Raw genomic sequence first — 25,373 nt, forward strand, 5'->3', positions numbered from 1 at the left:
TTCTGGTGGAGATCTACTCGTTAGAGGTGCACTGTTGAATTGCATCCCTGTGGGAACACCGATGTACAGAGATGGTTTCGCCAAAAAAGCCGGTAAATCGGTGGTGGGAGGGTGGCCGAAGATCAATCTAAGGTGGCCGTGGCCACCCCCTGGCTCCGCCCCTGCCTCTCACACTTAGGCAAATTTTCACTCTCCCAACTCACTTATATTGGGGAAATTCAAATGCTCATAACTCCGGAACCCTAAGTCCTAGAGACTCTAGGGTGGTACCGTTGGACTCGGGGTACACACAAATGGGGGGATAGGACAAGGTCCCATGTCTCTATCTTGCTCCACTGAGGATCGGTCAAAACTGACCCTGGTTAAAACCCCAAATTTTCACTGTCCCAACTCACTTATATGGGGGATCTTCAAATGCTCATAACTCCGGAACCCTAAGTCCTAGAGACTCAAGGGTGGTACCGTTGGACTCGGGGTACACACAAATGGGGGGGGTAGGACAAGGTCCCATGTCTCTATCATTCTCCCATGAGGATCGGTCAAAGCTGACCCTGGTTAAAACACCAAGCCATGTACACTCTCAACAACCCTAAACACCAACTTCAGCTTGACAAAAAGTACCACAAAAAGAGGGGTCCAAACCACTCCTAAGGCTCTGAAACGTGCTCCTAAACACTTTCTGGAGGAACACTTTTGGCCTCTCACCAGCGGCGGAGCCAGACAATTTTCATAGGGGTGGCCAGACTGAGACCATTGCTTACACAGGGGTGGCTGATTTAATGGTGTTTCTTAGTCACTCACTCACTCACTTATACAGGCAGTGACTGCCATGTAGTGACTGTTTTTTTTTCAATAGCAGTGACACGGTGAAACTGTTTCGACTTTCATACTGTTAAAAGCCTCAATTAGCAAACTTTGCCATATCTGTTTCAACCCCAGCATAGCCAAGTTATTCATAGCCTACATTAAGACAACAAACATTTCACACATAGTAAATCAAACTTACCTCCAACTTCTGGAAACGGGGAAAAGTCCACTCTTCTTCACTGGAAATGCAAGTAAACAGTGCATAGATAATGAGAGGGGAACCCCAGGTGAACTTCAATAATTACTTCTTCTCCTGCAATTCTGTTGGTAGTTGACATTCAGGTTAAGTGCATTACTGCCACCATCTGTTCTGGTGGAGATCTACTCTTTAGAGGTGCACTTATATGGGGGAACTTCAAATGCTCATAACTCCGGAACCCTAAGTCCTAGAGACTCAAGGGTGGTACCGTTGGACTCGAGGTACACACAAATGGGGGGATAGGACAAGGTCCCATGTCTCTATCTTGCTCCACTGAGGATCAGTCAAAACTGACTCTGGTTAAAACCCCAAATTTTCACTCTCCCAACTCACTTATATGGGGGATCTTCAAATGCTCATAACTCCAGAACCCTAAGTCCTAGAGACTCAAGGGTGGTACCGTTGGACTTGGGGTACACACAAACGGGGGGTAGGACAAGGTCCCATGTCTCTATCTTTCTCCCCTGAGGATCGGTCAAAGCTGACCCTGGTTAAAACACCAAGCCATGTACACTCTCAACAACCCGAAACACCAACTTCAGCTTGACAAAAAGTACCACAAAAAGAGGGGTCCAAACCACTCCTAAGGCTCTGAAACGTGCTCCTAAACACTTTCTGGAGGAACACTTTTGGCCTCTCACCCTTAGGCAAATTTTCACTCTCCCAACTCACTTATATGGGGGAACTTCGAATGCTCATAACTCCGGAACCCTAAGTCCTAGAGACTCAAGGGTGGTACCGTTGGACTCGGGGTACACACAAATGGGGGGGGGGGGGGGAGGGGTAGGACAAGGTCCCATGTCTCTATCTTTCTCCACGATGACTTTTTTTTTGGCCTATTTTGAAGCCTTACTATACTATGACCATTTTTATGACATTTTGAGGCCATACTATACTATGACTTTTTTGGCCTATTTTGAAGCCTTACTATACTATGACCATTTTTATGACATTTTGAGGCCATACTATACTATGACTTTTTTTTGGCCTATTTTGAAGCCTTACTATACTATGACCATACTATACTATGACTTTTTGAGGCAATACTATACTATGCCTTTTTTTGGCCTATTTTGAACCCTTACTATACTATGACCATTTTTATGGCATTTTGAGGCCATACTAAAGTATGACTTTTTTTGTCCTATTTTGAAGCCTTACTATACTATGACCATTTTTATGACATTTTGAGGCCATACTAAAGTATGACTTTTTTTTGGCATATTTTGAAGCCTTACTACACTATGACCATTTTTATGACATTTTGAGGCCATACTAAAGTATGACTTTTTTTGGCCGAGTTTGAAGCCTTACTATACTATGACCATACTATACTATGACTTTTTGAGACCATACTATACTATGACTTTTTGAGGCCATAATATACTATGACTTTTTGAGGCCATAATATACTATGACATTTTGAGGCCATACTATACTATGACTTTTTTTTTGGCGTATTTTGAAGCCTTACTATACTATGACCATTTTTATGACATTTTGAGGCCATACTTTACTATGACTTTTTTTGGCATATTTTGAAGCCTTACTATATGATGACTTTTTTTGGCCTATTTTGAAGCCTTACTGTACTATGAGAATACTATACTATGACTTTTTGAGGCAATACTATACTATGCCTTTTTTTTTTTTGGCCTATTTTGAACCATTACTATACTATGACCATTTTTATGACATTTTGAGGCCATACTAAAGTATGACTTTTTTTGGCCTATTTTGAAGCCTTACTATACTATGACCATACTATACTATGACTTTTTGAGGCAATACTATACTATGCCTTTTTTTGGCCTATTTTGAACCCTTACTATACTATGACCATTTTTATGGCATTTTGAGGCCATACTAAAGTATGACTTTTTTTGTCCTATTTTGAAGCCTTACTATACTATGACCATTTTTATGACATTTTGAGGCCATACTAAAGTATGACTTTTTTTTGGCATATTTTGAAGCCTTACTACACTATGACCATTTTTATGACATTTTGAGGCCATACTAAAGTATGACTTTTTTTGGCCGAGTTTGAAGCCTTACTATACTATGACCATACTATACTATGACTTTTTGAGACCATACTATACTATGACTTTTTGAGGCCATAATATACTATGACTTTTTGAGGCCATAATATACTATGACATTTTGAGGCCATACTATACTATGACTTTTTTTTTGGCGTATTTTGAAGCCTTACTATACTATGACCATTTTTATGACATTTTGAGGCCATACTTTACTATGACTTTTTTTGGCATATTTTGAAGCCTTACTATATGATGACTTTTTTTGGCCTATTTTGAAGCCTTACTGTACTATGAGAATACTATACTATGACTTTTTGAGGCAATACTATACTATGCCTTTTTTTTTTTTGGCCTATTTTGAACCATTACTATACTATGACCATTTTTATGACATTTTGAGGCCATACTAAAGTATGACTTTTTTTGGCCTATTTTGAAGCCTTACTATACTATGATCATTTTTATGACATTTTGAGGCCATACTAAAGTATGACTTTTTTTGGCATATTTTGAAGCCTTACTATACTATGACCATTTTTATGACATTTTGAGGCCATACTAAAGTATAACTTTTTTTGGCCAATTTTGAAGCCTTACTATACTATGACCATACTATACTATGACTTTTTGAGGCCATACTATACTGACTTTTTTTGCCCTATTTTGAAGCCTTACTATATGATGACTTTTTTGGCTTATTTTGAAGCCTTACTATACTATGATCATTTTTATGACATTTTGAGGCCATACTATACTATGACTTTTTTTGGCCTATTTTGAAGCCTTACTATACTATGACCATTTTTATGACATTTTGAGGCCATACTATACTATGACTTTTTGAGGCCATACTATACTATGACTTTTTTTTTTGGCCTATTTTGAAGCCTTACTATACTATGACCATTTTTAAGACATTTTGAGGCCATACTAAAGTATGACTTTTTTTGGCATATTTTGAAGCCTTACTATACTATGACCATTTTTATGACATTTTGAGGCCATACTAAAGTATGACTTTTTTTGGCCGATTTTGAAGCCTTACTATACTATGACCATACTATACTATGACTTTTTGAGGCCATACTATACTGACTTTTTTTGGCCTATTTTGAAGCCTTACTATATGATGACTTTTTTGGCTTATTTTGAAGCCTTACTATACTATGATCATTTTTATGACATTTTGAGGCCATACTATACTATGACTTTTTTTGGCCGAGTTTGAAGCCTTACTATACTATGACCATACTATACTATGACTTTTTGAGACCATACTATACTATGACTTTTTGAGGCCATAATATACTATGACTTTTTGAGGCCATAATATACTATGACATTTTGAGGCCATACTATACTATGACTTTTTTTTGGCGTATTTTGAAGCCTTACTATACTATGACTTTTTTTGGCATATTTTGAAGCCTTACTATATGATGACTTTTTTTGGCCTATTTTGAAGCCTTACTGTACTATGAGAATACTATACTATGACTTTTTGAGGCAATAATATACTATGCCTTTTTTTTTTTGGCCTATTTTGAACCATTACTATACTATGACCATTTTTATGACATTTTGAGGCCATACTAAAGTATGACTTTTTTTTTGGCATATTTTGAAGCCTTACTACACTATGACCATTTTTATGACATTTTGAGGCCATACTAAAGTATGACTTTTTTTGGCCTATTTTGAAGCCTTACTATACTATGACCAAACTATACTATGACTTTTTGAGGCCATACTATACTATGACTTTTTGAGGCAATACTATACTATGACTTTTTGAGGCCATACTATACTATGACTTTTTTTTTTGGCCTATTTTGAAGCCTTACTATACTATGACCATTTTTATGGCATTTTGAGGCCATACTATACTATGACTTTTTTGGCCTATTTTGAAGCCTTACTAAACTATGACCATACTATACTATGACTTTTTGAGGCAATACTATACTATGCCTTTTTTTGGGCCTATTTTGAACCATTACTATACTATGACCATTTTTATGACATTTTGAGGCCATACTAAAGTATGACTTTTTTTGGCATATTTTGAAGCCTTACTATACTATGACCATTTTTATGACATTTTGAGGCCATACTATACTATGACTTCTTTTGGCCTATTTTGAAGCCTTACTATACTATGACTTTTTGAGGCAATACTATACTATGACTTTTTGAGGCCATACTATACTACGACTTTTTTTTTGGCCTATTTTGAAACCTTACTATACTATGGTCATTTTTATGACATTTTGAGGCCATACTAAACTATGACTTTTTTTGGCGTATTTTGAAGCCTTACTATACTATGACCATTTTTATGACATTTTGAGGCCATACTATACTATGGACATACTATACTATGACTTTTTGAGGCAATACTATACTATGCCTTTTTTTTGGCCTATTTTGAACCCTTACTATACTATGACCATTTTTATGACATTTTGAGGCCATACTATACTATGGTCATTTTTATGACATTTTGAGGCCATACTAAAGTATGACTTTTTTTGGCCTATTTTGAAGCCTTGCTATATTATGATGTTTTTTTGCACATTTTGGGGCCATAGTAAAGTATGATTTTTTTGGCCTATTTTGAACGGTTACTATACTGTGACCATTTTTGTGACATTTTGAGGCCATACTAAAGTATGAGTTTTTTGAGGCCATACTGACCCATACTGATCGGTCAAAACTGACCTTGGTTAAAACCCCAAATTTTGACTCTCCCAGCTCTGGTTAAACCTCCAAGCCCTGTACACTCTTAACAACCCTAAACACCAACAAGTACCACAAAAGGGGGGGTCCAAACCACTCCTAGGGCTCTGAAATGTGTTCCTAAACACTTTCTGGGGGAACACTTTTGGCCTCTCACAGGCAAATTTTCACTCTCCCAACTCACTTATATGGGGGAACTTCAAATGCTCATAACTCCGGAACCCTAAGTCCTAGAGACTCAAGGATGGTACCGTTGGACTCGGGGTGTACACAAATGGGGGGGTAGGAAAAGGTCCCATGTCTCTATCTTGCTCAGCTGAGGATCGGTCAAAACTGACCCTGGTCAAAACTCCAAGCCCTGTACACTCTTAACAACCGTGAACACCAACTTCAACTTGACAAAAAGTACCACAAAAAGGGGGGTCCAAACCACTCCTAGGGCTCTGTAATGTGTTCCTAAACACTTTCTGGGGGAACACTTTTGGCCTCTCACAGGCAAATTTTCACTCTCCCAACTCACTTATATGGGGGAACTTCAAATACTCATAACTCCGGAACCCTAAGACCTAGAGACTCAAGGGTGGTACCGTTGGACTCGGGGTGCACACAAATGGGGGGGGGGGTAGGACAAAGTCCCATGTCTCTATCTTGCTCCGCTGAGGATCGGTCAAAACTGACCCTGGTTAAAATCCCAAATTTTCACTCTCCCAACTCACTTATATGGGGGAACTTCAAATGCTTATAACTCCGGAACCCTAAGACCTAGAGACTCAAGGGTGGTACCGGTGGACTCTGGGTGCACATAAATGGGGGGGTAGGACAAGGTCCCATGTCTCTATCTTTCTCCGCTGAGGATCGGTCAAAACTGACCCTGGTTAAAACCCCAAATTTTCACTCTCCCAACTCACTTATATGGGGGAACTTCAAATTCTCATAACTCCGGAACCCTAAGTCGCAGAGACTCAAGGGTGGTACCGTTGGACTCGGGGTGCACACAAATGGGGGGGTAGGACAAGGTCCCATGTCTCTATCTTGTTCCGCTGAGGATCGGTCAAAACTGACCCTGGTTAAAATCCCAAATTTTCACTCTCCCAACTCACTTATATGGGGGAACTTCAAATGCTCATAACTCCGGAACCCTAAGACATAGACACTCAAGGGTGTTACCGGTGGACTCGGGGTGCACACAAATGGGAGGGTAGGACAAGGTCCCATGTCTCTATCTTGCTCCGCTGAGAATCGGTCAAAACTGACCCTGGTTAAATCCCAAATTTTCACTCTCCCAACTCACTTATATGGGGGATCTTCAAATGCTCATAACTACGGAACCCTAAGTCCTAGAGACTCAAGGGTGGTACCGTTGGACTCGGGGTGCACACAAATGGGGGGGTAGGACAAGGTCCCATGTCTCTATCTTGCTCCGCTGAGGATCGGTCAAAACTGACCCTGGTCAAAACTCCAAACCCTGTACACTCTTAACAACCGTGAACACCAACTTCAACTTGACAAAAAGTACCACAAAAAGGGGGGTCCAAACCACTCCTATGGCTCTGAAATGTGTTCCTAAACACTTTCTGGGGGAACACTTTTGGCCTTTCACACTTAGGCAGATTTTCACTCTCCCAACTCACTTATATGGGGGAACTTCAAATGCTCATAATTCCGGAACCCTAAGTCCTAGAGACTCAAGGGTGGTACCGTTGGACTCGGGGTGCACACAAATGGGGGCGTAGGACAAGGTCCCATGTCTCTATCTTGCTCCGCTGATGATCGGTCAAAACTGACCCTGGCTAAAGCCCCAGATTTTCACTCTCCCAACTCACTTATATGGGGGAACTTCAAATGCTCATAACTCCGGAACCCTAAGTCCTAGAGACTCAAGGGTGGTACCGTTGGACTCGGGGTGCACACAAATGGGGGGGAAGGACAAGGTCCCATGTCTCTATCTTTCTCCCCTGAGGATCGGTCAAAGCTGACCCTGGTTAAAACACCAAGCCATGTACACTCTCAACAACCCTAAACACCAACTTCAGCTTGACAAAAAGTACCACAAAAGAGGGGTCCAAACCACTCCTAAGGCTCTGAAACGTGCTCCTAAACACTTTCTGGAGGAAGACTTTTGGCCTCTCACCCTTAGGCAAATTTTCACTCTCCCAACTCACTTATATGGGGGATCTTCAAATGCTCATAACTCCGGAACCCTAAGTCCTAGAGACTCAAGGGTGGTACCGTTGGACTCGGGGTACACACAAATGGGTGTAGGACAAGGTCTCATGTCTCTATCTTGCTCCCCTGAGGATCCGTAAAAACTGACCCTGGTTAAAACCCCAAATTTTCACTCTCCCAACTCACTTATATGGGGGATCTTCAAATGCTCATAACTCCGGAACCCTAAGACCTAGAGACTGTGCCCTGGTGACTGCAACATTACAGCTTTGCACAGGATTCAACAAATCAAAGAGCACCGGCAGGTCATCCCCCAAAACCACTGGAAAAGGCAAGTTATCTGCAACTCCCACATTTAGCAGATAGCTCTGTCCTTGCACTTCCACATAAACATCTGCCGTGGGATAAGACTTCTCATCACCATGTACACAGGAAATGGGGATTGTCTCAAGAGTGCAGATGGTATTAGCTGGCACATATTTTCTGTATACAAGAGTCTGAGTACTGCCTGTATCAATCAGGGCTCTGAGGTTTTCTCCATTTATCTTTACATCAGTCGTTTTCATGGATTGGTTACCCTGAGGCTTAATGTCAACACTTTGTCGTGGTACAAAACACATTTGAGTGAGCTTAGCTGGATTCTTTGGGCACATTGGTTTAATATGGCCTTCCTGTCCACACAGATAACAAATGGGTGTTTGGCTAGAAGCCCTTGAAAGCACCTGTTGGTTCTCCCTTACCGGAGGCTTACCCACACCTGCTGATGACCTCTGGTGGTGTTGAGGGGGTGCAGGCTTACGGCTATTCTTCCCCGCCTTCCAGGTATGGTTACTCCATGGCTGATTCTTTTTCCGAGCAGCCACAAACACATCAGCTAGAGTGGCAGCTTCAGCCGCTGACTTTGGACCATGCTCTTTTACCCAAACCTGGAGTTCAGGAGACAACATTCTCAAGTACTGTTCCATAATGATTATTTCACCAATTTCTTGGACAGTTTTACCTTGCGGTTGGATCCACTTCCCGTACAGCTCTTTCAGCCTAACATACAACTCCTTGGGGCTCTCATCAGGTCTGACATCTAGAGAGCGGAACCTCTGCTTGTAGGTCTCAAGGTTAATATCATATTTTTTCAAAATAGCAGCTTTGACCTCATCATATTCAAGGGAATCATCCACATCCATATTAACATAAGCTCCTCTGGGTTTGCCAGTCAGGAGTGGAATGAGTCGGAAAACCCAGTCAGATCTTGGCCACTGACATGCTGCTGCAATCCTTTCAAATGCAATGAGAAAGTGTTCAACATCATCATTTTCTGTTAATTTTTCTAGTCTGGGTTCGTGAGATAATTGAACCTGGCTTGATGGATTATTGGCAGAGTAGTTGGGCTCCGATGAGCCTGCGGCTTGGGCCTGCTGGAAATCGTTACCTGAATCAGGAGTCTCCAAAGGGTGTGACACTGTTGAAGTGAGCTCTGGCACTGGAGTCGTACGAGCCTGTACTTCCTGCTGTAAAAGTCTGAACCGATTTTGAAGTGCTTCAAACCGTTGCTACTGCCGTGTAACTTCCTCCTTTCGTTCCATCTCCCGGGCCTCCTGCAACTCTTCCTCCCCGGTGCATGCCTTCACAAAATGGAGGGGAAGACAAAAAAGTAAAAAAAATGCCTGTGTCCTCAACTGGCTGATCCCACCGCTGCCACCAAATGTAAGGGACCAAGCTGGCAAGCACGAGGACCACAGATGAATTTCTTCAAAAAGAGGGTTTTATTTACCCCAAAAAAGGTGCAAAGAAATATTTTAACCAAAATATAACAAACTTGGATCCCTAAAAGAGTTCAACCTAACAGAACTATACTGAAAGAAATACAAAGTCAAGTAACTGAACAGACCAACTGACAAACAGAAGACAAACAGACCTACACACTGATAAGGCCATTATCCTAACAAAAAGGGGGATTTACAAACAACAAACACGACAACAATAAACAAAACCAGACAATCAGCCTGTCAGTAATGAATATCTTTAACTACTAACTAAACAATCCAAATCAACAACTAACAGTCTAAAGAAATAATCAACTATACAAACTAAATCCCTAATTTCCCCCCATGATGTGGCATCCACTTGGTCCAGCCCAATATGGCCGCTCCCTCCATATAATGGCTGCACTTCTATGGGCAGCCCCTTTTGGACCCAGCCTCACAGGACACCACTCAGCAACACCAGTGGCACCAGCAGCAAAAGCACTCTCTGCACTAGTAACTCAAACAAACCAAAATTAGAATGAACCATTTAAACAAAGAGTTGACTGTACAAAATTTAACTAAATGGGCGCACTACAAATAGAACCAATTGTACTGTCAAAGGATGAATAAAATGTGTGTACTGTATTAACAAATCCCATGTGTTCATTTACTGTGTAAGTGCAGAGGATACCGACATTGCCATGTGTTGTGTGGTCACAGGTGTGGCCATCACACAACCACAACACCACAACACCAACTTAAGCTCGACAAAAAGTACCACAAAAAGGGGGGTCCAAACCACTCCTAAGGCTCCTAAACACTTTTTGGGGGAACACTTTTGGCCTCTCACACTTAGGCAAACTTTCACTCTGCCAACTCACTTATATAGGGGAACTTAAAATGCTCATAACTCCGGCACCCTAAGGCCTAGAGATTCAAGGGGCCCTGTACACTCTTAACAACCGTTAACACCAACTTCAGCTTGACAAAAAATACCACAAAAAGGGGGGTCCAAACCACTAATAAGGCTCTGAAACATGCTCCTAAACACTTTCTGGGGGAACACTTTTGACCAATTTTTGGCAAAATCCTCCGCTGAGGATCGGTCAAAACTGACCCTGGTCAAAACCCCAAATTTTCACTCTCCCAACTCACTTATATGGGGGAACTTCAAATGCTCATAACTCCGGAAACCTAAGTCCTAGAGACTCAAGGGTGGTACCGCTGGACTCGGGGTACACACAAATGGGGGGTAGGACGAGGTCCCATGTCTCTATCTTGCTCCCCTGAGGATCAGTCAAAACTGACCCTGGTTAAAATTCCAAGCCCTGTACACTCTTAACAACCGTAAACACCAACTTCAGCTACACAAAAAGTACCACAAAAAGGAGGGTCGAAACATTTTGAGGCCTTACTATACTATGACCATTTTTATGACATTTTGAGGCCATACTATACTATGACCGTTTTTTGGCCCATTTTGAGGCCATACTATTTAATTTACTATCAATAATAATGTAAAAATATGTAAAGAATTAATTACTTATGTATTTCTTATTTATATATAAATAATCTTCATTTACTCCACATAAAAAATAAATAATAAAATATACAAAAAATTATTTAAAATTCAAATTTTAACAATATTAAACTTTCAGCTTTTTTCTTTTAAACAAACAATTCTCAGGTGCCTGTGCAGGTTCTTTGTGGAGCCGGCTCTATATGAAATTCTTTTCTTGCAGACACTACACTCTGCCCTTGTATTATCAGTATAACTGAAATGGTTCCAGATTTTGTTTCTTTCCTTGGTGTCACTCATTTAACTATACCTTTCTAATGCGTCGATGTTGTCTTTTCTTGTAGCCCCTAGCTCTCTATCTCTCTGCCCCTCCTGCTCTCCTGTTCATGTGCTACTGCTGCTGCGAGTGTAACTACCGCCCCCCTATTTAGTTATTTTTGTAGTTACAGTGGGATTTTGAATATGAAGAGTAATGTCTAGTGGAAATACAAGGAGTCCTGTGACAACAGGAGCTGTAACAGGAGTAACCCAAGGAATTGTAAAATTAACTTGCTCCTCAACAGCCTATATCAACTTGACTGTGACCTTTGACTGACATAACTTTTTCATGTTAAATAACAGCTTGTTTGTTTTAAACCATGCTGGTTCCATTTTTCCTGACCTTATTTTTTAACTGACAGAAGTACAGCTACATTGTTTTAAACAGACTCAAAAAAAATGTGTATCTGTTCTTTAATGTCAGAGGAACATACTCCAATATGTTTTGCCTGGACACTGTTTAAAATGACAGCACACTGAGAGTGAGCTGCCACAGTCAGTAGGTCAAAAGATCAGTTACAGCTCTGGTTTTCAGAAGCTAATGGCCATTGGTGTACACTGTTCAAACGAATCATAAAATTAACATACACTGCATTCTGTCTCTCTCTGTATCTTCTCCTTTCCATGTGTGCAGCAGTGGACAGCCATGTGAGAAGCACCTGCATGTGATTGGATACACAGACACCAACTTCAACAGTGGAGCCCCTCCTCCCCAGCCTAGAGACCTGGACCCGTCCTGCTCTCTCTTCCAGTGTTATATTACCAAGGAGGGTCAGGTGAGCTCCAGACCCCTGTGGATGTCAGCTGGTGGTGTGGGTGGAGGAGCATCAGGAGGCTCCCACAGGAGGCCCAGCAGCAGCCTGGAGGTGGGGGACGGTTTGCTCCTCCAGGAGCTGGAAGTGGCAGCTAACAGGAGGGAGAAAGAAGCGATCCTGCTGGCCCACTTCAGCATCCCTAACTGTGTGAGCTCTGAGCAGAGCTCAACGGTAGGAGAGGGTGACCTGCTGCTGGGAGAGCCAGAGCTGCCAATCATTCTAGATGGGCGGGACGAGAGTGGCAGGAAACACCAATAACCACAATGATTTCACATAGAGTTGGAGAGCTGAGAGCAGCTGCTCATCAGATGGGATAACTTAGCAGACACCATTGGTTTGATTCCAACTTAACATGGATAATATGCTGAACCACTTTGTGACTAAACACAGGAAAAGAAGACGTTTAGTTCACTGAGATCAAAGAATTTTAAATGACTTATAGGAAATGGCTTGAAGAAATGATTTCTTACCTATTACTGGATCAACGAAGTGTGAAGTTACTTTTTATAGTTTTAGGAAATAGATTGGGTATCAAACTGGTTCCTGATAAAGGAGCTTGTTTTGACTGACTGACACTGTCCCCCATGGAGGAATTTCCTAATAAATTCCTGATAATCGTTGTGACCCCTGAACTTTTAGTCTCACCAGTTCCTCCTGGAGGAACCCGAGACATTCCCAGGACAGAGGTGTAGTTTTTTCTGTCGATTCTGGTTCTAACCATGGGGTCACCTACTGAATGGATGTGCCCAGAAAACCTCAAAGGGAACAGACCCAGAAGGCATGTCCCATGCCAGACATATGTCCTCTGCTGCAGCAGTAACAGGCGCAACTGTTAAGCACCTTAAAGAAAGATGCAGTTGTTTAATAAATGTTCCCTGTGTCCTAAATCACTGCACTGATGTTATAAATCCTCTGCGTTAAGATTAAGGGGAATCTGGGGATTAAACTGCTTAAACAGTTTACACTGTCAGGACTGAGGTTCTGAGATTAACTGAATACAATAAATCATAGACGACACTTGAAAAAAAAAAACCCTTTATTTTCACTACACCTTAAATAAGTTTCAATAATTTAAATAAAAAAGTAGCTTTTGTATATGTATTAAGACAATCTGTTTTTTTTTCCTTAAGGAGCCACAGCTTCAAATGTTTCTGCAGCTTGTAGCCTTATGTCTGTTTGTTATGTAAACATGAATTATTGCTAATGTTGAGTCTGCAACTGGTCTGGAACAGAAAGAAATGTCCATTGACACTGCCTGTCAAAGGAGAGTCCTTTCACCTGAACCAAGTCTCAGGCTGAGACACTGAGTATTGCTTTTGTTGTCTTTGGCTTCAGTGCACAAGCTTTCACTGGCCTCTACGAGTCAGATCTAACTGAGGGAGGGCTGTGATGGGGGTGGGGGGTCAGGAGTGGGAAACACCACTCCTTGTCTTTGAAGGTGTCTCACAATGTCCAGGATGGAATCGAGCTCCACACGGAAAGCCTCCAGCTCTCTGCTCTTTTCCTGAGCCAGATGCTTCCAGTGCTCCTGCTGATTAGCCTCCAGCACCTGCCATGACCCACTAATCACCTGCAGGCACAGTTACTGAGGTAAGATGGTGGGGAGTAGGCTTGGTACTTTCAACACCATGTGACATTTCCAGGAGCAAGCGATGAGCAAATTGGTGGATTTAATTTTCATTTGATAAGCAAATGTATGGCAGCCTGTTTGTAAAACACTGTGAAAAACCAGGCAGGTTATGGGAAGCTCTGTGTCATAGCTTGTTGAGTTTCTGTAGAGAAAAAGCTCCAAAACGGCCCCAAAAAGCACCTAAAAAATGACTTTTCATAAAGCAGCAAGCAATTACAGGGTAAAGGTAAAGGTCTGTGGCCTGGGTACCTGCTTCAGCTCCTTCTCTCTGTGCTGGTGTCTGAGCTCCATGTTGAGGATCTTCCTCTCCAGGCCACAAAGGAGTTTCACCTCAGGGCTCTGAGCTTCTTTAGCTTCCTTCAGCTCTTTCAGCAGTCTGGTCAGCTACACACAAGGTGGAAACAGTGACTTCATGTTAAAATGATAAGAAAAAAAAATACAAACCAAAATAATTAACTTTTCCCTCTTGGATCTAATGAAACATGATAATTCAGTGCAACAGATACACACTTATTTTGAAATAGAGACAGAGCACACATTATCCACTAACTGTAATCTAAATGCTGACCCTCTAACATTGTCCATTGCCATTTCTCCTCCTCTCCTCCATTCCTAGCTGTTCTATCTTCAGGGAGTTTTTTCTTGCCACTGTCGCCTTAAGTGCTTGCTCTGAGGTCAGACTCTGGGTCTCTGTAAAGAGCTTTGAGACAATTTTGATTGTGGAAGGAGCTATATAAATAAAATTGAATTGAATTGAAAACCTCAGGAACACCCATATCTGCAAATGCACTGGGTCCAAGTGTGAAGAGGTGTGGAAACACATTGCAGCTTTGAGTTACAGACTATAAACCAAAATACCAAATGTTTGGAAATATTGATTCTGAACGATCTTTCTACTTTAGACCTCTGTAGAAAAGAATATTCCCAGCTGGTGCTACAGCTGCTAAAATATGCTGCTAATGCACTCAAACTCCCCCATTCCCTCACATTTTCTTTTTCTTACTTTACTTTCATTTAAATATGTTGCACATAGTGTTGTCATTTCATAAGCGCATTCTGATGTGAATCTGGTGCTTGGAGTCTACAGATTTTATTTTGCCAGAACATGTTTTTTTGTGTGAACCATCCCCAACTCTCCACCTCCTGCTCACCTGCTTCTGCAAAGCGTTCTCTCGGGTCCTGGATATTGCCAGTGCCTCTTTAGTTCCCTGCAGCTCTTTTAGTTGGTCTTGCAAATGTCTCATCATTATCTGCAGGTACATGTAAAGTTTAAAGCAACAGAAACATGTTCAGGATTTCATGATGTGGAAATGAGCCTGGTTGGTTAGTGATCCTCTGCTGTACCTCCTGAGTGTTGAGCTGATTGGCCTGTTCAGCAACCTTTGAGGACGAGTGCTCCAGGGCGTGGGTGATACGCAGCTGGTCTCACTCCCTGAGGTGCTCGGCCTTCATAGAGGACAGCTGCTCTGCAGATTGCTCCTTCAGCCTAAAAGACCACATTATTTCCTGATGTGCCACTCACACTGATGCTCTGCAGGAAAAACATCTACGTGTTCGCACAGAAGCTCATACCTGCAGAGCTCCTCCTTGGCTTGCGCAGCCTCAGCCTTTAACGCCTCCTTCTCCTGCTCACTCTGCAGCTGCAGCAGCTCCAGGCGCTGCCTCAGAGCCTCGCTCTCCTGCAGAACCTCAGAGATGTGACTCCCTGTCAAAGGGACACAACATTAAAATGAAATATCCAAATATCTTATATCTCATTCAGCTGTTTAGTCATTCTGCCTTTCCTTTTTAATGTCAGGGCACAGTATCCATCGAAGCATGTAAAAGCTGACCATAACAAAATGTCCACACCTGCAAAGACAGTGGGTTGGTAGGTCTTCTCATACTGAGCAGCTGGGAAAGTTTCCTCCACTCCACATGTCTCTCTCGCAGTAGCAGAGCAGGGCGTCTTTGTTGGGCCTGGCTGCCATTTGGTCTCTGTAGAATGGGTTTCTGCTCGTGGGTTGGGGATGGACAGCATGCTCCTCCTCTCCTTCTGCAGCCTCTCCACGGTGCGGCTCAGCTCCTGAATGGTTTGCGTTTTGGCAGCAAGCTCGTGGTTCAACCGCTCTATCTGAACTCCGAACGCTGCCTCGGTTTGACGCTGGTGTCGGCTTGGACTCAGCTGGACCTGCAGGGGGAGGGGTTTACAATCAGGTTGCACGGGCAGGTAAGATTTGGCTTTTGCCTAATCCGATTCAAGTCAGAAAAAAAGAATATTTATAGTCATATTTCTCTCAACCTTTTCTCTCTAAAGGTTGTGTTTAACAAACCCTTCATTGTCACACCACAGACCAGCCTGTAACAGCGTGCTAGAGCTACTGTAACAGTTTTTATTAACCTACCTTGTTTACGAGCTGCTGCTAAAGAGACTCAAACTGGCTGTGAAGGGCTTTTTCTTCCTCTTGGTGGGTTTCCTTCGCCCGCTGTAGCTCCTCCTCCAGAGTTTGAACCTGTGACATCCACGGCTTTGTCTCAGGTGCTGAGTTTGCTGCTTCAACCTGCTGTTTCTGCTCCAGCTGCTGCTCCAGCTCTGAGATCTGCTGCTCGTAGTGCAGCTACACAAAGCAACACAAAAGCACATCCAGTTACTGGAAGACTCTCATGGAATTTATTTTTCATTTTTGTGTTATTATTTTATCTCATTTCAAACCTCCACGCCTTTTGCCCACTCTATTGTGCTGTAGATATAAGTGTAACAAAATGCTGCTTTGATAACACTAAAATATTTTAATTGTTGAGTAAACACTGGCAAGTTACTACCACACAGCTCAGATATTACAATGTTGACAAAATGTACCTTCACTCTGTGGAACCGTTGTTCAATGGTCCTCAGACTGTGCTTGGCCTCTTTATCACGGTTCTCCAGCTCAACTTCCAGACGCTGAATCCTCCGCTCCAGCAGAGTGGTGATGCGGCCGGGCCGAGACGTCTTAGCGGCGTCGGCGTGCTCCTCGCCTCCAGCACTGGCTGCGGCGTAGATAAGAGCAGGCAGGGAGTTTGGGTTTCTGTGTCTTAGTATCTTCTCCAGCTCCTTCACCTGGTAAAGAGAGAAAGACTCTTTAAACTATGAAGAGACATAAACCTGTGAGGGAGGAGGGGCTTGTTTGTTTGTTTGTTGTGAGAAACCTGTCTCTCCAGGTCCTGCATCTTCTTTGTTTCCACCGATTTCTCTTTTGTCTTTCGGGGCTGCTCGCTGCTTCTTTTGCCCACCTCCATTTTCAGTTTTTCCACCTGAAATAAGGACGACCTGTTATCTCCAACACAGCACACAAGGTTAGACTGAGAATGTGTAAACTGTCTTTCAGCTCCACATTATAGCTGATAGCACAATGTTTCTGCTCCTTTTACAGCTGGTGATGACAAAACACTACAGAATGCATTTGTGTTCAGCAGGCACTGGACCCACACACACTGTCCCAGCACTCTGGAAAAAAACAAACAAACAAACAAACCTAAAAAATACACTGTTTCCCTGCTTGGAGCTCAGATTAATCCAGTGTTGGATCCCAGGCAGTTTGCATCCAAGCAGAGGAGGAGCACGGATGGTGCTGTTAATTCCACCAAACATTACGTCTTGTACAAAGTGAAGATTATAGAGAGGAAAGAACACCAGTCACTGCAATCACTCTATGAGCCTTTACCTTCTGGGAGATGGTTTAAGGTACCAAAGGCAAATCTTAACCGATACAATAACTCAGCCTCTACTGTATCTGTTTGATGCTGAGCAGGTGTTGGGACAGTGGTTTTTTTTTACAGCTTCTGCTGAAAACAGCTGCCCGAGAACGGTGAGACTGAATCAGAACAGTAGAGTTGTGGGTCAGACAGTTAAACAATGAACTGACACTCACCATAAAGCTCCATAAAGCAGGAGGGAGCTGCAGATTCAGGTGGTGATTCTCACTACGAGAAACCCCTTTTACCTGTTACATTGTTGTTAGGTAGGAAGCTGGTACGCTGATTACTCAAATGTTCAACAGCAGACAAGATGTTGTGTCGGTCAGGACACAGGTAAAGAAGTACAGGATTTGGAACGGTGCTCCAGCTGTATTTATTGCTCTTTGATGTTCACAGCATCACAGTAGTCTAAAATAAGCAATAAAACAGCATTCAGCTAATTCATCAACACACACACATTATACCGCCTCATTAAATGCAACTAAGGAGCACATAAAAAATATAAACAACTTAACATGGGCTCAAATAAAGTTCTACATCAAACATACAACCTCCTCTCATTTCCCTCTTTCAATATAACGCCACATAACTTTACTGTTCACATAGAAATGAACCGACATGTAAATACACGAGTGAACTTCATGCAGCCTTACGACGCCGCGACGTGCGGCGGACAAATACACAGTGCTAACTAGCATAGCGACTCGGTAATAAGTAAACAAACTTAACGATACGACACAGCAACACTCACGTTTCATCAGCGACTTGAAACTGGAAACATCAGCGGCTGGAACTGCAGGTACTATCAGGATTATGTGCGTTATAGACTGACTATTAACTATCGAAGTACACTGCCTTCGGATTATGCGCGTCCTTGTCGCGGCAGAACAGGGACGTCGCGCGATGACGTCAACGTCGCATCACGTGATCGCACACGGGGGTGCTGAAGCTTTCTAACAATTGTCATACAGCTATTTGAAAAAAATAATTAATCATAACTGAAGTACTTCAGTATGTTCAATCAGTTCCATTCAGGGACTCCAACTGAGTCCTAGACTCATCCTGGGGATAATGAAAGCAAAGAGGATGCACCTGACCATGTTCTCAAAATTTCTAAAAGCACGTTTTCACTATGGGTTACTGAGTGTCTACTGATGGGCAAAAACGGAAGTTTTATTCATGTACAATTCAATCTACAACAAAATAAAGTGTTCAAAAAGTTACTTCCTGAAGCCACTGTATTCTTTTTTCCAACCCTACACATAAACACTATGAACTGACGTGATAACCCAGTGAAATGAAGACTTTGTATATCATATCCTGAAGGTAAATGAAATGAGAATTAGTATATAAACATCATGTGACTGCTCAGCCTCACCTGCTCTTTGAGCTGGTTTATCTCTGCTGTAGCAGCCTTCAGTCTGCCAGCGTCTCCGTCCAGCAGCTCCTGGTTCTCAGCAAACCACTGCAGCTTCTTCTTCAAAGCTGACACTTCCTCTCGGTGCTTGTCCTCCAATACACGTATCTCAAAGGTCTTATCACCTGGCACATTTAGGATGGATACATGTTGTACAAAGATCACTTATGCACACAGAAAAAAAAAGGGTCTTATAAAAACTGGGATCTGCTTCTAATCTTTTAACATCCAAGTTTTCAGTGGTCATTCCACCTCGAGCCCTGTCTTGTATCCAGTCTTACCTGAAGTGGAGATGGCCTTGGCTTTAGCCAGGTCTCTCTCTTTCTTCATCAGCTGCAGGTCTACCTCCAGAGCCTGCTTCTCCTGTTTCAGTCTGTGAATGCCCTCAGACAGCTTAGCCTCATTCCTCTGCACACAGACACATATTTTTATAAGAGATAAGTGATGGGGCTGAAACAGATTGCCATTCAAACAGTAATTCAGTGATAGTGGGACTTACCTGAAATGTATGTATTTGAGCTAACAAGTCTGCAATGCGTTGAGTGTGATCCATCAAACAGATATTTCCCACAGGCCTTGGGGTTTTACGCAGCTGCTCCCTGGTAAACCAAAACCATAAAAACATTTAAAAACCATGTGTAAAGTTTCCTAATTGGGCCAGTGTTCATTTTGAATGGAAATTTTTATTTTGTAGACACGTACAAACAATAATGTACCCTGAACCCACCTTGTGAAATCCAGCTCACTCAGCAGCCTCTGGTTTTCCTTAAACATGGCCTCCTCGTTGGCTTTAGTCTTTGCCTGCTGAGCCTTCAACTGCGAGTACAGCTTCTCATTCGTGCTAATTAAATACTGAACTTTAGCCAGTGTTTTCAGCTTCTGATTCTAACTCATCTTAAACTGAAATTATATCCAAAAAAATCTCATTCACAGACTTCAAACTGTAAAGTCTTGGATACATCTTGAATTTGAATTACAGACTGAGCAAGGCCCTGGGCCCCTATTTATGTGGACAACTGAGTTATCAAGATTAGACTGCTGATGATTTGACATGAGTGCATAATGTCCCCAAATCTGAAAATCCACCAATCTGAGATACTTTATGTGAAAACTGGACCAACCTGTGAATGATCAAAATAATGTTTTGTGATGTGACCATTTTGAATAACTAGTTGTGGGCATAGATTATTTTTTTTAATCTAGATTAATCTCAATGTAATCATGAAATTAATCTAGATTAATCTAGATTAAAATGGCTCATTTGAATTTTACCGAAGGCATTCAGAATATGTGTGCTACCTAAATAATGATTAAAACTAAGTCTTAGACAATCGTTTTTAAACCAGGTGGCACATTAGACCAGGGGCTCATCTCCTGTTTCCAAAATGCATCACTAACTGCTTGAGAATGTCGTTTGATTCTTGATGAAAATAAATCATGTTCAGTAAGACATACTTGTGTTTACAAACAGTTTATTCAGTAACACATGAATTTTACTGTAAGCCTACATAAGAGGTCCAAGTCCAGTCCAAGCTCTATTTCTCCTTCTTCCACCAGTCACTCAGGCAGACCAGCTTGTTCACATTTTCTGGTGACAAACTAGATCTCCTCTTCTGCACAATATGCCCTGCTAAAGAAAAAAGTCTCTCGCATGGAACAGTTGTGGCAGGAGTCCCCAAGTATTTACGGGCAATGTGGGCCATCTTACCATAAACAGCAGTGTGCTCTGACCACCATTTCAGTGGACACTGGTCTAGACTGGCACTGGGCTCTACCTTGTACCTCTCCACAGTATTGTCTTCTGGTGTTTCCTCATCTGATTCTGAGTCTGATGATCCCATCAGTAGCAGGGCTGTTTTCTTCTTGGGTGGCTCAGGGTTCTCCTCCCCTGATGGCTGCAGAGCAGGTTTTTCTCCCTTCACCAACTCTCTTAGCAATGCCCACACTGGCTCCCTGTCTGCTCTGGGCAGGCACTTGAGGTCCTTAAATCGTGGATCCAAAGCAGTCGCCACCTTTGATGAATAAAAAATAATAAATTATTGATTGATGAAAATGTCACTTTCCAAATCCAACCTAAATATTTCTTCATGACTCATTCATATATTCATTCACCGATCTACTTAACAGTCCATGATGGTCAAACAATACAGTTATCTTCTTGTCAGTCTACCCAGTCTATACCTTAAGCCATTCCAGATTTATTTTCTCCTTCCGCTGGTTGAGGTCTTTGGTGAAGGCAGCCTTGAATCTTACAATATATGCAGGATCATCATCTGAGATCTTCATCGCGTGCTGAAGGTGGCACAGGGCAGGTAGAACCACAGAGCAGGATACATACTTGTCCCCACCAAGGAGCTCAGTGATGTACCTACACAGACAGAGACACACACACAGACAGAAAGTAACAGAGGATAAATAATTGACATTCATTTAACTCAGATTACACATTTTTAAAGTTCTTAATCACATTACATTTAAGGGCATGTGTTTCTTAAATAGCATACAAAGTGACATTTAAAAGGACTTGTATGGCAATTCATGAACATGCTATTTTTGTAGACCATACCTGCATGGCTCCAATAGTTCCTCTAGCTTTGCCAACTTCTCATATTCAGCATTTGTTGGGAGGGCCAGATTGTGTTTCTGCTGAGACAGCATTGTGTGCAGTGCGTTTCTGTTGCGCCTCACGCGCTTGATCATCTCAAGGGTGGAATTCCAACGTGTTGGAACATCTTGCACGAGTGGCTCCTCAGCTTGTCCAAGGGAGGCTTGCTGGACATTCAGCTCGTTTGAGTTGGCCGGACTGTGTTTGAAATGTCCGACCACTTTACGGCACTTGGCCAGTGTACCATCAAAGCCACCTTCCCGAAGTGACATTAAAATTGTTCTCTGTACAACATGCGCAACACAGGGCAAATGCTCGAATGGCAGGATCCTCCCTGCTGCCAACATATTAGGCGCGCTGTCAGTTCCAATGGTGCTAATTTTGTCAGCTATCCCCCACTGATTAGCGATGTCGAGAAACTGCCTGGCACACGCTTCCGCATGGCGACGCTCCTCTGTTTTCATCACACCTAACGGACAGACAAAGTAGATCAGAATAAGTTCACTACTAGTATTAGCAATCGTAAAAAAAAGCAAACATAATGTGGTGGTAATTCGGATGCCGTGGTATTTAATAGGCTCAATAATTAAACTATGTAATTTAAAATTACAGTTTAACGCATACCTACCTAAAGCGAAGGAGTGCAGTTCCCAGCTGGCATCGATGAGGTGTACAGTAACGCCGAGGTAGTTGTCGTTGTTGACAGAAGTCCAATGGTCCCCAGTCAGTGCTACACAATTAGCTTCTACCATCTTCTCATCTTTTGCGGCTTTCTCTGCGGTGTACTGGTCGTGTATTCTCCTAATAATAGTTCGCCTCGCAGGTAGTTTGTAAGACGGGTCACCTGTAGCCGTCTGGAGAACAAGCTCGAGCCCACCATCTTCAACCACGCTGATGGGCCGGCAGCTGGTGGCAATCCACTGAGTAAGGAGATTAGTTAGCCTGGCTGAGAGGGCTGTGCTGACGGGCTTGCCTCGGTTGCACTCAAACAAAGTAGCTTGACGGCGCTTCGTATGCGCTACTACAGTGCTTGGGCCGGCATCTTCCGAGGAATTAGCAAGGGGATGCTTTGCGTTTAGGTGGTACTTAAGACTGGTAGAACTCCTACAGTATACTAATTCCGCATTGCACAAGGTGCAAACAACCTTACTCTTGTCGAGGTTTCCATCGGGAAGCTTCTTAAAAATAAATTTCCCCCCAAGCAAACCCGGTGGCTTCAAAGCTGCATCCATGTTGACAAGTCGTTCTCGCCCCCCCACAATGCAATTCGGCTAGGTATACATCCGCGCTAAAATATCAAGGTGAAAGTCAGTGAGTATAGACCCAGCTCCCAACCCAATTTTGAGAATAGATTAACGGCGAGATTTTTTTTATCGCACGTTAAGAGTCTCACGTTAACGCAGCACGTTAACGCCGATAACGGCCCACCACTATGAATAACTCAAAGACTTAGTCCTAACCAGATAGGCTGGAGGGTGAACCCTCTGATATGGTCCCTCTCTGGGCGGATGGGCCTCATCAGCTCCTCTGCAGTGGGTAGATCTAAATACAAACACATAATGATTATTCCACATAGTTCACTCCGGTCTTGATGTGAGCCACGTAAAAACCTGAGCGCAGAGGATGTGGCCTCTTTCTGAAGCTGCCTCCTTCAAAGAATATGGCCCATAATGCTGTGACCTTTGGACATCTGAAAATCTACCATGCTGAACCTGTGCCTTCTCCCCAATCATACCAAAATCACAGTGTTGTTATGGGCTTCCACACAGGCTTTACGAGACCAAAGGAAGAGTCTGAAATTAACAAGTACATCTATTTCAACTCAAATAACAGTAACAAGTAACAAGTAACAACTAGAAAAGGTAATCATGCTACAACTGGGGAAGCTGGTGCTTTAACTGGGAAGCAGCTTTTGTCTTGACAAAAAGTACCACAAAAAGGGGGGTCCAAACCACTCCTAAGGCTCTGAAATGTGTTCCTAAACACTTTCTGGAGGAACACTTTTGGCCTTTCACACTTAGGCAGATTTTCACTCTCCCAACTCACTTATATGGGGGAACTTCAAATGCTCATAACTCTGGAACCCTAAGTCCTAGAGACTCAAGGGTGGTACCGTTGGACTCGGGGTGCACACAAATGGGGGGGTAGGACAAGGTCCCATGTCTCTATCTTTCTCCGCTGAGGATCGGTCAAAACTGACTCTGGTTAAAACCCCAAATTTTCACTCTCCCAACTCACTTATATGAGGGGAACTTCAAATGCTGATAACTCCAGAACCCTAAGTCCTAGAGACTCAAGGGTGGTACCGTTGGACTCGGGGTGCACACAAAGGGGGGGGTAGGACAAGGTCCCATGTCTCTATCTTGCTCCGCTGAGGATCGGTCAAAACTGACCCTGGTCAAAACTCCAAGCCCTGTACACTCTTAACAACCGTGAACACCAACTTCAACTTGACAAAAAGTACCACAAAAAGGGGGGTCCAAACCAGTCCTAGGGCTCTGAAATGTGTTCCTAAACACTTTCTGGGGGAACACTTTTGGCCTTTCACACTTAGGAAGATTTTCACTCTCCCAACTCACTTATATGGGGGAACTTCAAATGCTCATAACTCCGGAACCCTAAGTCCTAGAGACTCAAGGGTGGTACCGTTGGACTCGGGGTGCACACAAATGGGGGGGTAGGACAAGGTCCCATGATCTTGCTCCGCTGAGGATCGGTCAAAACTGACCCTGGTCAAAACCCCAAATTTTCACTCTCCCAACTCACTTATATGGGGGAACTTCAAATGCTCATAACTCCGGAACCCTAAGTCCTAGAGACTCAAGGGTGGTACCGTTGGACTCGGGGTACACACAAATGGGGGGGGTAGGACAAGGTCCCATGTCTCTATCCTTCTCCCTTGAGGATCGGTCAAAGCTGACCCTGGTTAAAACCCCAAATCTTCAATCTCCCAACTCACTTATATGGGGGATCTTCAAATGCTCATAACTCCGGAACCCTAAGTCCTAGAGACTCAAGGGTGGTACCGTTGGACTCGGGGTACACACAAATGGGGGGGTAGGACAAGGTCCCATGTCTCTATCTTTCTCCCCTGAGGATCGGTCAAAGCTGACCCCAGTACCACAAAAAGAGGGGTCCAAACCACTCCTAAGGCTCTGAAACGTGCTCCTAAACACTTTCTGGAGGAACACTTTTGGCCTCTAACACTTAGGCAAATTTTCACTCTCCCAACTCACTTATATGGGGGATCTTCAAATGCTCATAACTCCGGAACCCTAAGTCCTAGAGACTCAAGGGTGGTACCGTTGGACTCGGGGTACACACAAATGGGGGGGTAGGACAAGGTCCCATGTCTCTATCTTTCTCCCCTGAGGATCGGTCAAAGCTGACCCTGGTTAAAACACCAAGCCATGTACACTCTCAACCACCCTAAACACCAACTTCAGCTTGACAAAAAGTACCACAAAAAGAGGGGTCCAAACCACTCCTAAGGCTCTGAAACGTGCTCCTAAACACTTTCTGGAGGAACACTTTTGGCCTCTCACACTTTGGCAAATTTTCACTCTCCCAACTTACTTATATGGGGGATCT

At 42.9% G+C, this 25,373-nt stretch overlaps 1 pseudogene; it reads right to left on the reverse strand.

Moving 5' to 3' along the window:
* Positions 1-13,758: 13,758 nt before the first annotated feature.
* Positions 13,759-23,515, reverse strand: LOC121186785 (annotated as a pseudogene).
* Positions 23,516-25,373: the final 1,858 nt, after the last annotated feature.

Source organism: Toxotes jaculatrix, chromosome 9 (assembly GCF_017976425.1).
Source record: "Toxotes jaculatrix isolate fToxJac2 chromosome 9, fToxJac2.pri, whole genome shotgun sequence".
Taxonomy (NCBI): domain Eukaryota; kingdom Metazoa; phylum Chordata; class Actinopteri; family Toxotidae; genus Toxotes; species Toxotes jaculatrix.